This window comes from Salvelinus alpinus, chromosome 6 (assembly GCF_045679555.1).
Source record: "Salvelinus alpinus chromosome 6, SLU_Salpinus.1, whole genome shotgun sequence".
NCBI lineage: Eukaryota > Metazoa > Chordata > Actinopteri > Salmoniformes > Salmonidae > Salvelinus > Salvelinus alpinus.
In genome coordinates this window covers 91,718,476-91,737,538 of record NC_092091.1, presented here as the reverse complement: position 1 = coordinate 91,737,538, position 19,063 = coordinate 91,718,476, and positions in this window count along the sequence as shown.

Below are 19,063 nucleotides of genomic sequence, written 5' to 3'. Positions count from 1 at the left end.
TTCAGTAGGAATGTCTTCTCTCTCTTTCTCCTCTCTATATTATCCATCAGTTGAAGAAATCTGAACAAACAGTTTAAAACACAGATGATACACAGGTGAGTGATGAGGACTGATATGAGTAACAGGGTTGGGGAACTGAAAATGAATAGCACCATATGACTCCATCTTTTAAAACAATACAACTATTCATAGGAATTTTGTCAAATTTCAATTCCTACTGAATTAAAGTTTCTACAGCATCTTCATATGTGCATGAATTAAAAAGATAAAGACAGTGTAAAACATAAATACTATCTACACCAGTTCAATGACATATGGACTTGTTTGAAAAACTCACTCACCCCAGCTGTGAGATGTAGGGCAGACACTGAAGGAAACTCCTCACTTCACTCTCTTCATCTGACCAGCCCTTCAGCTCTACTGGTTTCTTCTCTGGTTGGAGTTTCATCACTTCTAGGAGGAGGGAGGCCTTTCTCTCTGAGAGGTCTATGGACCAGACTGCCGGACTGGCTGACTGGTAAACTGGCTGTAATGCTGGAAAGACACTCCTGCCTGTTTGAGTCTCATAGTCCTTCACATGCGAGTACAGATCCAGCAGGAAATCACATTTCTGATTGTGATATACTTGAGACAGTGACAACACTTTCTCTACAGTTGTTTGTATGGTTCCTCTCTCATGGAGAGCTGCTTGAAGACACAGATTCAGTAGGAATGTCTTCTCTCTCTTTCTCCTCTCTTTATTATCCATCAGTGGAAGAAATCTGCACAAACAGTTTAAAACACAGATGATACACAGGTGAGTGATGAGGACTGATATGAGTAACAGAGTTGGGGTACTGAAAACGAATAGCACCATATGACTCGATACCTTTGACACCATCGATCACCACATTCTTTTGGAGAGATTGGAAACCCAATTGGTCTACACGGACAAGTTCTGGCCTGGTTTAGATCTTATCTGTCGGAAAGATATCAGTTTGTCTCTGTGAATGGGTTGTCCTCTGACAAATCAACTGTACATTTCGGTGGTCCTCAAGTTCCGTTTTTCGACCACTATTGTTTTCACTATATATTTTACCTCTTGGGGACGTCATTCGAAAACATAATGTTAACTTTCACTGCTATGCGGATGACACACAGCTGTGCATTTCAATGAAACATGGTGAAGCCCCAAAATTGCCCTCGCTAGAAGCCTGTGTTTCAGACATAAGGAAGTGGATGGCTGCAAACGTTCTACTTTTAAACTCGGACAAAACAGAGATGCTTGTTCTAGGTCCCAAAAAACAAAGAGATCTTCTGTTGAATCTGACAATTAATATTGATGGTTGTAAAGTCGTCTCAAATAAAACTGTGAAGGACCTCGGCGTTACTCTGGACCCTGATCTCTCTTTTGACGAACATATCAAGACTTTTTCAAGGACAGCTTTTTTCCATCTACGTAACATTGCAAAAATCAGAAACTTTCAGTCCAAAAATGATGCAGAAAAATTCATCCATACTGTCATGACGTTGGCCTGGGGGTAGGTTTATGACAGTCATAATTACCTCTTTCCCCCCTCCCCCGTTCCTCTTCCCTACTGATGTGACATAAGAAAACCCTTTGGTTAACATAGAGATTCTGGGAACATCAGAAGTTGGGGGGAAATGAACTATATTCTGGTAAACCGACCAACTGAACATTTGCGGAGGTACTTAAGGTATATTATGTCAGTTCGGTTGCCCTCTGACACATTCTCACCAATGATAGAATGACATAAACTCTACTGTGGAAAGTCTAAACACCAGAGGTATCGGATTCACATGGAATTGTTGTTTAATTCAAATGTTTGAATATGAAATTATTTGTGAAGAGATGAAATGTAATTTTAGCTTCCAAATGAGAGATTTGGGTTTTCATAATTTTGGGCTTCTGCTCAACCAGGGGCCCGCCCCTGTGAAGAGACATGGGTTATAAACTTTTCAGCCACACCCCTCTCCCTCCACTATATGAAGCCATTGACAAAAATATAACTTCCTGTTCCGGGTACATTAGGATGACGATCCGATGTCAGAATGGTTCAGATAATAACTATAGAACTAAGCCAACATCAGCATGAACTTTGGTTGTGAATGGTATGAACTTTGAACTCGTATTCACTACAGAAGTGATACCTCCTAGCCGTTGAGTTAGCAACAGCTGCTACAAACGCAGGTTAGGAAGGACAGTCAGAGTATCCCGTCTACTACACAACGACGTTACTACGACAGTGACCACCAGAGACATTCTTCAAAGGACAGAGGACTCGGTTTGGCAACCCGGTCTTCCATCTACCACCAACCTACTGAAGCGCAGCTCAGAGTAAATATTTATTGCATTTTCCTTTTCCAAATGGGCGGTAATTTAGAATGCATAATATACTGTATTTACGATAGCACAGCTCCTTCCTTTGTTACTGAGTCTTCCCGCTCTTTCACTCAAACCCAGCCCCTTTTATTTTATGTAACAAGCTGTCATATCTGTTCTGGCCGCTATGGACGTTTTCCTTTATGACGTAATTTGTAATCAAGGTATGATTCATTCTGTGTATATGTAATTCTGTGTGAATTAGTTAGGTATTTAGTAAATAAATGAAATAAATTCCCGCTCTTTCACTAAAACCCCGCCCCTTCCCTTTGTGTAACAAGCTGTCATATCTGTTCCGCCCGCTAGGGACGTTTTCCTTTATGACGGCAAGTTGTAATCAAGTTATGATTTAATTGTGTATGTGTGATTCTGTGTGATTAGTTAGGTATTTAGTAAATAAATAGTTAAACCCAATTTTGTATTGCTGATTCAACTTGTTAGCCAGGATTCTTGCAGATAACCAAGGATTTACAACTTTCAGATGAGACTGAATAAGATGACGATTAATGTTGACTGCTATGGATGTAAAATATTACTAAATCTTTAAGAGTTTATTCGGAAGATAACAACTCTATAAAATATTATTTCGTGGTGTCCCTCTCTAGTTAATTACATTTACATGATTAGTTCAATCAGGTAATATTAATTACGGAGAAATTATTTTATAGAATAGTATGTCATAGCAATTAATCTGGCATAGCCAAAGACACGACAATGCTTTTGTTACTTCTAGTATAGACTACTGCAATGCTCTACTTTCCGGCTACATAGATAAATCATTAAATAAACTTCAGTTAGTGCTAAATACGGCTGCTAGAATCCTGACTAGAACCAAAAAATTTGATCATATTACTCCAGTGCTAGCCTCCCTACACTGGCTTCCTGTTAAATTGAAAGACTAATCCATTCTAAATAATAGCGGGGCGATTTCGATGGAATGCGTTGTCAATGGTCCGCTGGAACAACGTATTGGGAATGGAGTCGTATTTAAAATACTGAATCATAGGAGAGACAGTTACCTAAATCTAATGAATTCTAAATAATAACGAAGTGACAATTATGATAGAGTTGTGCCTATCGAAATGTTATTATTCTTATGGATTGACTGACTAACGTTGTAAATTTATCGAAGTACATGGTACTTTTAAAATTTGGAGTAGAGAAAGTTGGAAAGCTTGCGATAGACTTAAAGCGGAGCTCGGTTTGAGTAGGGGGTAAATTGCAGGAGGCAGGTTGGGTTGTTGCTAACTAACGTTGTGATATCATTGAGTACTAACGTGAAACTGTGTCATAAAGTAGAATACACCATAACGGTACTCAAATGGATTTGACAGTTGTTCGGGTACAGCCGCTGATTTTATGTTAAAGGGACGTGCATCACAGTTGTGTGTGTCTAATGGCAGGGTACTCCTATCAAGCATTTTAGGGAGACTGTTTGAAGAGAGACTGAATGGGTTTTAGATATAACCATTAAGGAAATTTAAAACTAATAATTTGAGGGAGTACTATATATTTATTATAATTATTAGGTTTTGTTTGTAGTAAACGTTTGGGTTTGAGGGGATTTCCATGTTTCCCAGCGACAAGATATCTTAAAGGGATACACTCACATATGGAATATTAGAAGTTTTGTTTTCTGAGTTTTCACTAAATACGTGAATTTTTTAGTTATTTAGTTATTTTTTAATCTGATACCAGATTCGATTGACACTACCCATGTGAGAGACGCTGACTCGGTCTCAACTTTTAAGTCTTTACTAAAGACTCATCTCTTCAGTGGGTCATATGATTAAGTGTAGTCTGGCCCAGGAGTGTGAAGGTGAATGGAAAGGCTCTAGAGCAACGAACCGCCCTTGCTGTCTCTGCCTGGCCGGTTCCCCTCTCTCCACTGGGATTCTCTGCCTCTAACCCTATTACAGGGGCTGAGTCACTGGCTTACTGGTGCTCTTTCATGCCGTCCCTAGGAGGGGTGCGTCACTTGAGTGGGTTGAGTCACTGACGTGATCTTCCTGTCTGGGTCGGCGCCCCCCCTTGGGTTGTGCCGTGGCGGAGATCTTTGTGGGCTATACTCGGCCTTGTCTCAGGATAGTAAGTTGGTGGTTGAAGATACCCCTCTAGTGGTGTGGGGGCTGTGCTATGGCAAAGTGGGTGGGGTTATATGCTTCCTGTTTGGCCCTGTCCGGGGGTATCATCGGATGGGACCAAAGTGTCTCCTGACCCCTCCTGTCTCAGCCTCCAGTATTTATGCTGCAGTAGTTTATGTGTCGGGGGGCTAGGGTCTAGTTTGTCATATCTGGAGTACTTCTCCTGTCTTATCCGGTGTCCTGTGTGAATTTAAGTATGCTCTCTCTAATTCTCTCTTTATCTCTTTCTTTCTCTCTCTCGGAGGACCTGAGCCCTAGGACCATGCCTCAGGACTACCTGGCATGATGACTCCTTGCTGTCCCCAGTTCACTTAGCCGTGCTGCTGCTCCAGTTTCAACTGTTCTGCCTGCGGCTATGGAACCCTGACCTGTTCACCGGACGTGCTACCTGTCCCAGACCTGCTGTTTTCAACTCTCTAGAGACAGCAGAGATACTCTTAATGATCGGCTATGAAAAGCCAACTGACATTTACTCCTGAGGTGCTGACTTGCTGCAGCCTCGACAACTACTGTGATTATTATTATTTGACCCTGCTGGTCATTTATGAACATTTTAACATATTGGCCATGTTCTGTTATAATCTCCACCCGGCACAGCCAGAAGAGGACTGGCCCACCCCTCATAGGCTGGTTCCTCTCTAGGTTCCTTCCTAGGTTTTGGCCTTTCTAGGGAGTTTTTCCTAGCCACCGTGCTTCTATACCTGCATTGCTTGCTGTTTGGGGGTTTAGGCTGGGTTTCTGTACAGCACTTTGAGATATCAGCTGATGTTAGAAGGGCTATATAAATACATTTGATTTGATTTGACTCCATCTTTAAAAACAATACAACTATGAATTGGAATTGTGTTCAATTTCAATTCCTACTGAATTACAGTTTCTACAGAATCTTCATATGTGCATGTATTAAAAAGACAAAGACAGCGTAAAACAAATACTATCTACACCAGTTAAATGACATATGGACTCTTGTTGGATAAACTCACTCACCTCAGCTGTGAGATGTAGGACAGACACTGAAGGAAACTCCTCACTTCACTCTCTTCATCTGACCAGCCCCACAGATCTACTGGTTTCTTCTCTGGTTGGAGTTTCAGCACTTCTAGGAGGAGGGAGGCCTTTTTATCTGAGAGGTCTAAGGACCAGACTGCAGGACTGGCTGACTTGTAAACTAGCTGTAATGCTGGAAGGACACTCCTGCCTTGAGTCTCATAGTCCTTCACATGTGAGTACAGATCCAGCAGGAAACCACATTTCTGATAGTGATATACTTCAGACAATGACAACACTTTCTCTACAGTTGTTTGTATGGTTCCTCTCTCATGAAGAGCTATTTGAAGACACAGATTCAGTAGGAATGTCCTCTCTCTCCTTGTCCTCTCTTTAGGGCATCTTCTCTGATCCTGTGGTGGAGTAAAACTGCAAGAACAATTTAACAACAAATAGATGAATATGTGAGAGATATGATATGTATTTCTGAAGGTCACATTATGGTGGATAAAATACAATGACTATCTTTCTAAAATCATTATCCACTTAAATTGTTCCTTAAAATCCTGACCACAAAGTAAGATTGCATCTTTTTAAACAGTATGTGTATAAATCGTTTATTAAGTTATTGCAGGAAGCTACAAACTTCCTCTCTAAAGAGAAATACAGGGACAGACAACTACAACCTCTGAACTGTACTGATCCAACTCACCTCAGCTGTGAGATGTAGGGCAGACACTGAAGGAAACTCCTCACTTCACTCTCTTCATCTGACCAGCCCTTCAGCTCTACTGGTTTCTTCTCTGGTTGGAGTTTCAGCACTTCTAGGAGGAGGGAGGCCTTTCTCTCTGAGAGGTCTATGGACCAGACTGCAGGAGCTGGCTGGTAAAGTGGCTTCAATGATGGAAGGACACTCCTGGCTGTTTGATTCCTATTGTACTTCACATGAGAGTACAGATCCAGCAGGATGTCGTATCTCTCAGTTTGATACACAGAGAACAATGACAGCAGTGTGTTCACAGTTCTCTGGACTGTATATCTGTGATCTAGTGCTGCTTGTAGACACAAATCTAGTAGGACTGCTTTCTCTTCTGTCTCCAGTTTTTCAGGGGATCCTCTCTGATGTTTTAGAGGGGTAAACCTGTGACCCATAAAACAGTGTCTATGTTCAGATAGAAGCAGGGAGAATGTGACTGCTGCCTCTTTAATAGAATGATCACTGTTGTCATGTCTATCTTGTGTTGTTGTAATGTCTTGTTTAAAAAAAATACTAATATTCTAGAACGCAGACTTTACTGTTGTTAAAAAAAACTTTACTAATTATATAGTAAGTACTGTAGTATTCTATAGTAAAGTGTTATTATTTGTTCATATTGGCACTCACCTGAGCTTGTTGATATTTGGTAGACACTTTAAAATGGTTTTGCTGAGAGCTTCACTGAGAACAGTTCTCTGATCCCTGAGACTTTCACTGAGAACAGTTCTCTGATCCCTGAGACTTTCACTGAGAACAGTTCTCTGATCCCTGAGACCTTCACTGAGAACAGTTCTCTGATCCCTGAGACCTTCACTGAGAACAGTTCTCTGATCCCTGAGACCTTCACTGAGAACAGTTCTCTGATCCCTGAGACCTTCACTGAGAACAGTTCTCTGATCCCTGAGAGCTTCACTGAGAACAGTTCTCTGATCCCTGAGACCTTCACTGAGAACAGTTCTCTGATCCCTGAGACCTTCACTGAGAACAGTTCTCTGATCCCTGAGACCTTCACTGAGAACAGTTCTCTGATCCCAGTGTAGACAGAGATGAACCTTCTCTAGACTCTGCTTCATCACTTCTGCTGCTCTCTCAAACACTCGTCTTTCACCCTGGACTGGAAGGTGCAATTCATTTCCACAGAGACCAAGTAAAGTGGTGAAGTCCATCTCTGCCTCACTTCTCAGCAAAGTTGTCCAGAGTTGACACAACATTGAGGGGTCAGATGAATCATCAGAGGATGGTCTTTAAACGAGAACAGGTTATAAATTATATTATACTGATTATTTCAAAGTAGCATGACACAGAAGTGTTTATAACTCAGTATCTGAAGGGAAGAGAATATAAGAGATATTTTTTTAAAGATGGGTTGCTTCATCCCAATATCTCTTTCTTTTACTTGTTAATTGGCAATAAACTGGTGAATTAGACAACACAAATATTACCCAAGATGTCTGACGTTCTTCAGAGAGCCCAGTATCAGCCTTACTCCTTGGTCTGACACAGTGCAGCCATTCAGGTCCAAGCCAACCTTTCTCTCTGCAGACTGACTGGTCACATAAGAGACTGCACAGCACTGGTGAGGATCAAGATGTTCTCCACTCAGGTCTAGATGATAGTCCAGTTTGTACAGGAGAAGCTGACAGACCTCAGTAGACTGATATTCATACAAGCACTGGCACAAAAACAGAAGATCTTTATCAGACTCAGGAGCACCACCTTCTGCATGATCTTGGTTTGTTTGAGATGGAAGAAATGTGTTCACCATTTCCTTGAAGAACCAATCTGACGTCTTCTTGATCTGTTGAGCTGGAACTAGACTGTTAACCAATCTAATATTCCTCTCATTCAGAAGCCCACACAGGAAAGGAATCAAGTGTTTTGTGTGTTTCCATTCTTCAGTCTGGCACTTCTCTAGAACCTCTCTGATTTTGTCTGGATTCTGTAAGAGCCAAAGGGCACCAAAGAACTCCTGCATTGTGTAGTGGAGAAATGCAGAGTAAGTGTCTGACGCTGTGGGTGCAACCTTAACCATAAGTGCCCCCAAGAATGCAAAATGGACACTGCTTTCTTCACAACTCAGTGTTGTCAAGTTCATATTTTTCTCATTTGTTGCATCAAAAGCAATTTCTGCCAAAGACAATATTTTCTCTCTGTTTTTTATGAGACACTTGTCATGATCTTTCATTCGTTTGGCACTGTGTTTTTGGATGCAGTGACGGAGGATGTTGATGTACATCTTAGTTGTAGAACATGGCTGCTTAGAATCCGCTAGGGTAGAATAATAACTGCAAGCAACCACCATCAGTGCATAGATTGGGACATGGCAGAGACTGAACAACTCTAGGTTGTTTAACACACTGCTCAAGTAGTCAGGCTCAGCACTCAGCATGTGTGTTAAGTAAGCCCTGATGGATTCATCACTGAACCCTTTGACCTCCACTCTGAACCAGTCTGTGGGCCAGTCTGTCAGGAAGTCTTCAGATTGATCTGGTCTGCATGTGGTCACAATCTTTGCATCAGGGAGGAGGTTCTCCATGAGGTTCTTTACTACCGACAGATAGGAGAGGTCTGTGATTCCATCAAATATGATGACAACGTTTTCAGAGTTCTTCTTAATATCCTGTAACACTTCTTCTTTGCTTTCTTCTGGCTCACTGTTCATGTTAAAGAGAAGGTCCTGGGGGGCGCTAGAGAGCGTGCTATGGAGTAGACGTGCATTGCTAGAGCTCCGCTCAATTTTGAAACAAATTAATATTTATCTTAACCTCTCACAACCTATAACTTCAAACAAATATGAAAAAAGGAAAAGGCAACAAAAAAGGGGGCGCTAAACAAGATAATTGGAATGAGATAGACAACGAACCAATTTCAACGTCGCCGACCCACGAGGAGCTAGCTGAAGAGGCTAGCTTCCAAGAGTTCCCCACAGAACCTACTCAAAGTGACATACTGGCTGCCATAAACGCACTAAGCAAGAAGGTGGACACAAGGTTGGCTGATATCTCAAAGAGTATTGGGACTTTGGCCGAAACTGTGAAGGCAACTAAGGGAAGGGTGCACGAGGTTGAGCAGACGACAATCGATCACGAGGCCAGGCTACAGGACATAGAGAAACAGTGCGCAACGTTCAAAAATGACAACAAAACCCTGAAGGCCCGACTGGAAATGCTCGAGTCGCATTCAAGACGCCAGAACATCCGAATATGTGGGATCCAGGAGGACACTGAGAAAGGGAAACCCACTGAATTTGTCTCGGAGCTGATACCGGCATTGCTGGGAGTGAACACTTCAAAACGGCCATCCTGATCGACCGCGCACACAGAGCACAGGCAACGAAGCCGGCCAAGGGCGGGCCACCAAGGCCATTCATTGTAAGGCTGCACTATCCCCACACCAGGGATCTCATCCTCAAGCTGGCTAGTCAAAAGTTCCCCCTTAACTACAACGGAGCCAGGGTGTCTTTCTACCCAGATCTTACCTTGGAGGTGAGGAACCAACGGAAAGAGTATGATGAGGTACGCAACAAATGCAGGGCGGCCAACATCCGATATGGATTCCTCTTCCCAGCCCGGTTTAAGGTGACAGTCGAGGGATCAACACGTACGTTTGACAACGCAAAAGAGGCCGATCTGTTCTTGACAAGCAAGCTCCCCGGCTGAGGATACAGAACGGCTGTGCCAGCAGGCTAAATGGCCAAATACAGGCCAGGAATGTGTGTGAATTGAATTTCCGGCCTATGTCTTTTCGATCAGAAGATCAGAAATTGGGACTTATATGATAGGTGAGATGTTGTGGCTAATATAGCATTGTTTGGCATGTCATGTTTTAACGCCACTCACCCCCTAACGTGAGAGTTAAGTTAAGTGTTATTTAATATTAGTTTATATGCGGAGCATCTATAGACGACGAGTTAGTTCAAGCTTTATGTCTAGACACCCTAAGGTTTGTGTGTTAGTCAAGGAGCGCTTCGTTTGGGGAAGTCACTCAGTAAAGGGACGGGTGGAGGGACGGGAGGGGGGATGGGGTCTGTGTTTTATGTTCACGTTTATTAGTACAGGTGGCATGACAAGCTCCCGCACGGCGGGACGTTTTTCTTCAGGGTTTTGTTTGACAGCAGCAATTTGCTTTAAAATAAGAAATGCCACATAGTGACCGAGCACAGAGTAGACCAGGTGGAATAAAGATAGTCAGCTGGAACTGTAATGGATTAGGGCATGTCGTGAAACGAGCTAAGGTTTTTTCTCATCTTAAATCACTGGGTGCTGACATAGTGCTTCTTCAAGAAACTCATATTAAACGCTCCGCGCAGGCCAAGCTACGAGTCGGCTGGATCGGTCAGATATACCAGTCTAACTTTGATGCAAAAGCGAGAGGGGTAGCAATCCTGATAAGGAAAAACATTCCTTTTGTTTACTCAACCTCGATTTCAGATCCTAATGGTCGGTATATTATTGTGGCTGGTACACTGAATTCAAAACCAATAACCTTGGTCAATTTATATGGACCCAACTTCGATGATCCATTATTTTTTCAAAGGGTATTTAAGGCCATACCAAATATCTCGGATACAAGTGTTATTGTTGGAGGTGACTTTAACTGTACGTTAGATCCTCTTTTAGATAAACAGCTATCAAGGTCACTTCAACAATCAAATGCCAGTGTCTGTCTAAATACATTGATGACAAACCTTAACATTGTCGATATTTGGAGACTGACGCACCCAACAGACAGGGATTATTCTTTCTTTTCATCAGTTCATAAATCATATTCCAGAATTGACTTTTTTTTGTTGGACTACAAACTAATTTCAGCAGCTGAGTCGGTTACCTATCACCCCATTCTAATTACGGACCACTCTCCTCTGTCCATGGTGCTGAAACTCGACAATATGTCGACAGGTCGGCGATCGTGGCGCTTAGACGCATACCTGTTGAAAGATGAGGCTTTTTGTCAGTATTTGAAGGAGCAGATTGCCTTTTTCCTCAGTACTAACGACACGGGGGATGTTGACGACTCCACCCTTTGGGAATCTCTAAAGGCGGTGATTAGAGGTTACATTATTTCTTATACATCAGAGAGGAAGAAACGTGCCAATACTAGGCTGAGAGAAATTGAAAGAGAGTTAGGGGAACAGGAGAACGTTTTTAGGACAAATTCCTCGTATACAGTCCTTGAGAAGATCACAAAGTTAAAGTATGAATACAATACCATCCTTTCGAAACGGGTGGGCTCTTTACTTGCTAGAACGCAACAAAGTTATTTTGAACTGGGGGACAAACCACATAAATTATTAGCAAGACAGCTAAGGCAGGTACAAGCATCTAGAGCTATTCACAAAATAAAAGACAAGAAGGGTAAAATAGTAACAGATCCGCAGGACATTAATAAATGCTTTGCGCAGTTTTACTCAGAGCTATACCAATCAAAATGCGATGCTACTGATCCACAAACTATGGAACGCTTTCTCGCTGAATGTGAACTTCCTAAACTAGACAGGGGGGCAGCTGCCGCACTCGATGCAGGGATAACCTTAGATGAAATTAACACAGCGATAGCACAATTTCCAAACAGCAAGGCCCCTGGGCCCGATGGATATGTAATAGAATTCTATAAGAAGTACTGCGCTAGTCTATCTCCACTTATGCTGCGAATGTTTCATCAATCCAAAGAAAATACCAAACTCCCGCAAACACTGTATGAGGCTACAATAGCCCTGATCTTGAAAAAAGATAGAGATTCCATGGAGATGTCGTCGTATCGCCCCGTGTCGTTACTCCCCATAGAAAACAAGGTGTTGACAAAGATATTGGCAAACCGATTGAAAAAATATATTTCCGACATCATACACCCTGACCAGACAGGTTTTATCCCGGGCCGACATATATACTACAATTTGAGACGCCTTTTCAACGTAATGTATCATGATCATAAAGTTGAGGCAGTGGTAATAGCTCTTGATGCAGAGAAGGCGTTTGATCAGATTGAGTGGAAGTATATGATGTCGGTTCTGGAGCATTTCGGATTTGGAAAGGAATTTATTAATTGGATAAGAATTATTTATGCACACCCAATGGCGTCCGTTGTGACCAATCAGGAAATGTCGCAGTCATTCCGCCTGTTCAAGGGGTGCCGACAGGGGTGCCCTATTTCGCCTGCTCTCTTCGCTATAGCCATGGAACCCCTTGCTACTCGCATTCGGGCATGTGCCGATATAGCTTCTGTTAAAATAAAAGACACACAGCACAAAATTTCCCTATATGCAGACGATGTTCTTTTGTTTTTGTCTAAGCCTAAAACTTCTATTCCACCATTACTTAACTTGATAGACACATTCGGCTCCTTCTCTGGCTACAAGATAAACTGGCAAAAAAGTGAGTTGATGCCAATATCACGGCCTGTGGATATGCAATTTCTGCAATCTACCCCGTTTAGAACAGTGAGGGACAAGTTCACAAGCCTTGGCATTGTAGTGACAAGAGACCTTGACCAGCTATTGAAAGTGAATTGGGACATGAAAATATATCAGCTTAAACAAAATATAGATTTCTGGAAAACTCTGCCTATTTCCTTGGTTGGTCGTATAAACGCTATTAAAATGGTTGTCCTACCCAGGTTTCTTTACCTCTTCCAATGTCTACCCAATTTCATACCACAAAGCTATTTTAAGAAACTGGATTCAATAGTAACTCCATTTTTATGGGATAACAAGGCAGCCAGAATTTCAAAGAAGCATTTATGCAAGTACAAGATAGAGGGGGGCTTTGGCCTTCCTCACTTCAAACTGTATTATTGGGCTGCTAATCTGAACATTGTGTCTTTCTGGAGGGAAAGTTTACCTGCGATGAGACAGAAGGATATGCCTTCATGGCTTTTGATCGAGCAGGCCTCCTGTCAACGTTCCTCACTCCCTGCACTTGTTAATAGCCCATCATATGTGAAAAAAACCCACTTATGACTCCAATCCAGTCATTTGTCATACGCTTAGGATCTGGAAACAGATTAGGGATTTTCTTAACATACCCACTGTTTACATAGACAGCCCGATTAGCCTGAATCATGCTTTCCACCCTGCATTGGATGATGTGGTGTTTTCACAGTGGAGGGAGAAGGGGCTCACAACAATTGGTAATTTATACATAGATGGTCAGTTAGCTTCATTTCAACAATTACAGGCAAAGTTCAACATGCCAACAACACATTTTTTCAGATACCTCCAAATCAGGAATTTCTTAAGGACACATATCCCACAGTATGGCATTAAGCCCAATAGTCCTACATTAGATAGCTTGATACTTGTCAAACCCCATTCAAAAGGGTCGGTCTCTAGACTGTATGATGTGCTACAGGCCCACATAGAGGTATCCACAGACACCATTAAAAGGGCTTGGGAACAAGAACTTGGTTCAGAAATCTCAAATGAGGACTGGATAGAAGCTCTCAGGAATATAAACCACAGTTCAGTGAATGCCAGACACAACCTTGTACAGTTTAAGGTGATACACAGGTTACACTACTCAAAAGTAAAACTGCATAAAATATTCCCGGACACCTCACCACTGTGTGAGAGGTGCAAGCAGGATGAGGGGACGTTGACCCACTTATTCTGGACATGCCCTAAATTACATGCTTACTGGGCTCTCATTTTTGATTACTTATCTAAGGCCTTTGATAGAGTTCTAGCCCCAGACCCATTGATCGCTCTGTTTGGTACAGTTGATGGGAATAACCAGGAAGGGAAAGCTGTCTCTCTGTGTACTCTATTAGCCAAAAGGCTCATATTGCAATTTTGGAAATTGGAGACTGTACCTACCTTTGAAATGTGGTTACGGGATTTAGGGAATGTAATACATATGGAAAAGATTCGATACAACACCTCCAATAGAAGTCCATTGTTTTACAAAATATGGCAGCCGATACTGGATAAATGGTCTAGCCCCGCTTCATAACTGGGCTGACGATCTGCTGCTACTCTGTGCTGTACTCCACTCAATATTTATTTTTGGCTGAACTACACTGCTTGTAATGACTATATGCTGTCTTCTTATACATGTACCACCTAATAGGATTTTGTTTTATTTTGTGTATGTGTGAGTTAACTTTTGTTTTGTCCTCTAAACTGGCCATCCCATTCAACAGTACAATGAATGTCATTGTTTGTATTGCTGTCTTTTTTACTTTATTTTTATTGGAAAATAATAAACATATTATAAAAAAAAAAGAGAAGGTCCTCCAGGCTCATGGGTTCTCTGTGTGAAATGTCTCTCACACCAAAAAAAACCATGTAATCTAGTTCTCTGTGATATTTCTCTGCCCAGAGGTTCAACATTTGATGGGCGACTGTTGTTTTTCCAATTCCAGGTTTTCCAAAAAGGAGGATTTTTTTCTCATGTGTTTTTAGCAGCTCAGCAGGTGATGTTTCCTGTTTGGACATGGGGATGAAGCTCTTTAGCTTTTTAGGCCGAGCTTTCTTGCATATTTTATTCTTCATTTTAATTTCAGAGTCAGATGAATGCACGTCTGTATCTAACACAAGAGGGGTGTAAGAAAAAGTCCCCTCATTTCTACATCTCTCTGGTAGGAGACTACAGCTTTGTTTCCATGCACCCTCTGTGATCTTCCGTGCTTCACATTTCAGCTGTGTCTGATATCTGTGACAGGGTTTTGAACCTAAAATACGGGTATTAACTTCTACTTGGTACTCATCCCGGATCCGGGAGCACCCTCATCAGTAAAAAGGCTGACTAGCATAGCCTAGCATAGCGCCACAAGTAAATACTAGCATCAAAATATCATTAACCTTTTGTCAATAGGGGGAGCTGTTAGCATTATTTTTTTTTTTACATTTCCAAATTAAACTGCCTCGTACTCAATTCTTGATCGTACAATATGCATATTATTGTTATTATTATTATTGGATAGAAAACAGTCTATAGTTTCTATAGGAGTTGAAATTTTGTCTCTGAGTGGTACAGAACAATTTCTACAGCACTTTTCATGACAGGGTTCAGATTTCAGAAATTTTTACCTCTGATCTGGGGTCTGTTTATAAGGCCACAGTGAATGCTATGAAGAAACCGACACTACCTACGTCTTCCTCTGGGTGTCTGTACGTCATCACGTTTTCAATGAAGTCTATGGGACGTTCAGAGCCATTATAAATGACAAAAATGTACAGAGACCCCTCTTTCTCAACGTGCGCCTCAAGCGTGAAGGCCATCGGACCTGCCTCGTTCCAAATCGTTTTCTAACCAGCAGTATTTCTCCGGTCATGTTTTCAGTCGTTATAGTTGTTAAAAACATCATAAGGTAGTGAATTTTAACCGTTTTATAGCAATTTATATCCGTTTAGTGCGATTCTGAGGAATTTATTTGTCGTGCACTTTCTAGCTTTGGGAACGTTTCGCGGTCTCGGTCGTTGTTAGTGGACATTTCGAAGGACAGAGGACATCTATCGACCAAAAGACGTTTATAACATAGAAAGGATACATTGCCCAAGAATATGATGGAAGATCAGCTCAAAGTAAGCAATATTTAATATGATAAACCGTGTTTCTGTCGAAATATTTTAAACGTATATATCGCCATTTTGTTTGGTATAGCTTCACTTGGCCAACCCTGTATTGAAAAGTAAGGATAATTTTAAAAATGTAAATCAGCGGTTGCATTAAGAACTAATTTGTCTTTCGATTCCTGTCAACCCTGTATTTTTTAGTCAAGTATATGATTAGCTTTTAATTAAACTAGATCACTCTGATAGATGACGTCAGACATATTGAGGCTTGATTTCCTAGTATTTTCATTGTGTAACCACGGTTTTGTATGGCTAAATATGCACCTTTTCGAACAAACTGTATATGTATGTTGTAAAATGATGTTACAGGAGTGTCATCGGAAGAATTCTGAGAAGGTTAGTGAAAAAATTAATATCTTTTGGCGGTGATTACGTTATAGCGCTCTTTGGCTGGAATCGATGCTCTGGTAACGTTGGAACATGTAGTATGCTAACTTATCGATTTATTGTGTTTTCGCTGAAAAACGCTTAGAAAATCTGAAATATGGTCTGAAATCACAAGAACTGGGTCTTTCCATTGCTATGCTTTGTCTATTTTTATGAAATGTTTTATGATGAGTAAATTGGTCATACACGTTGCTCTATCTAGTAATTCTAGTGGATTTGTGATGGTCGGTGCAATTGTAAACTGTGATTTCTACCTGAAATATGCACTTTTTTCTAACAAAAACTATCCTATACCATGAATATGTTATCAGACTGTCATCTGATGGTTTTTTTTATAGGTTATTGGCTATCAATATCTTAGTTGAGCCGAATTGGTGATAGCACCTGAAGGAGTAAGAAACTGATGGAGTTAGAATAGTGGTGTGTTTTGCTAACGTGTTTAGCTAATAGATTTACATATTTTGTCTTCCCTGTAAAACATTTTAAAAATCTGAAATGGTGGCTTTATTCACAAGATCTGTATCTTTCATCTGGTGTCTTGGACTTGTGATTTAATGATATTTAGATGCTACTATCTACTTCTGAAGCTATGCTATCTATGCTAATCAGTGTGTGGGGGGTGGGGGGTGCTCCCGGATCCGGGTTTCTGAGGCAGTAAAAGTTAAATCACAAGTCCAAGACACCAGATGAAAGATACACATCTTGTGAATCCAGCCATCATTTCTGATTTTTAAAATGTTTTACAGGGAAGACACAATATGTAAATCTATTAGCTAACCACGATAGCAAAAGACACATCTTTTTTTTGTCCACCATTTTTTTCCTGCATAGGTAGCTATCACAATTTCGACCACATAATGATATAAATAGTCACTAACCGAGAAATAACTTCATCAGATGACAGTCTGATAACATATTTATTGTATAGCATATGTTTTGTTAGAAAAATGTGCATATTTCAGGTATAAATCACAGTTCTACATTGCAGCTGCAATCTGAAATAGCGTTGATGGAGCCAGAATAAATACAGATACCAACGTCAAATACCTAATTACTCATCATAAAGCATTTCTGAAAAATACACAGCATACAGCAAATGAAAGCCCAACATCTTGTGAATCCAGCCAATATTTCAGATTTTTTAAGTGTTTTACAGCGAAAACACAATATAGCATTATATTAGCTTACCACAATAGCCAGAAACACAAGCAATTTACCAGCAGCAAAGGTTAGCGATCGTAACAATCCAGCAAAAGATATATTATTTTTGACTAACCTGGATAAACTTCATCAGATGACAGTCCTGTAACATCATATTACACAATGCATATAAGTTTTGTTCGAGAATGTGCATATTTAGCAGCACAAATCGTGGTTATACAATGTGATCAGTAGCAACATTTCAGGCATTCTGGCCGGCGCCATCTTGGAGAGGCACCTAATCTAATCGATAACTAATCGTAAACTTGACTAAAAAATACAGGTTGGACAGCAAATGAAAGATGCATTAGTTATTAATGCAACCGCTGTGTTAGATTTTTAAAATTAACGTTACTAGACATACAGTGTGCGTTACAGCCAGACCAGTGCCGAAATTAATGGCGGACAAATCCTTTTACATTTTTCCACAGAAATACGAATAACATCATAAATAGCTCTTACTTTTGGACGAGCTTCCATCAGAATCTTGGGCAAGTTGTCCTTTGTCCAAAATAATCGTTGCTCGGTTGAAGAACGTCCTCTTCAACTTTGGAAATAGCCGCAAACATTAGCCATGTGGCGCAGACATGCCCAAATCTTCAAAACGCAACAAAAATCAAATTCCGAAAATCGCAATATAATCACATAAACTGATATAACTTGGTTTAAAATAACTTCGTTATGATGTTTCTAACACCTATACCGAATAAAATCAGAGCAGGATATATCTAAGGCCTATAACGTGAGCTTTTCAAAACGCCATCCTAAGGTCCTCTTCTGCGTCATGAAGAAAGTTGAAAAGAGTGCACCCCCCATTCCATGGGCTTTTATAAGGTCTCAGATCTGCCTAGAAACTCCATTCCAATTCTCATTGGTTACTGACATCCAGGGGGAGGTGCATGCAGTTCATGTCGACCCATAGGATACATACAGAGTTTTAAACTGATCCTAGAACAGAGTCAACATTTTCAGATTTTGCAGTACCCGTCAGGAATTTCGCTGCCAAACGAGTTCTGTTTCACTCAGAGAAATATTTCAAACGGTTTTAGAAACTAGAGAGTGTTTTCTATCCAATAGTAATAATAATATGCATATTGTACGAGCAAGAATTGAGTACGAGGCAGTTTAATTTGGAGACGATATTGGAAACAGCACCCCCTATATTGAGAAAAGGTTTTAAGGGAAGAGAGAGTAAATGTAAATGCACTGTGCCACCAAATCAAAGCCAATCTAAAGGACTAGAGAAAATCAGGATAGAAAGCTACAAGGATACACTGGTAGATCTTCATAGATTGAAGGTGATATTTTGGGGATAAATGGTCATCAAAAACAAGAAGGACCGAGGGGCACTAAAAACACTGAAAAGAAGTTACAATGCATTTGTTATGATAGCATGTTCAATAGAACAATATGTATAAAAACTCTGACACGTTTTAGCATAGCCTTCGTCAAGGAACACGATGACACAAATCTCTATTTAACATGCCATCATAATAAAGCTACGCTGCAGCGTAGCTACAACGCCTGAGCCTCCTCATTATTATGACATTGTTAACCTTCCCGTCTTCAATTCAGACCCATGCCAGGAAGTAAAAAGCAGCAACAGATAATAATACATGTCCGTTGGGGTGGGG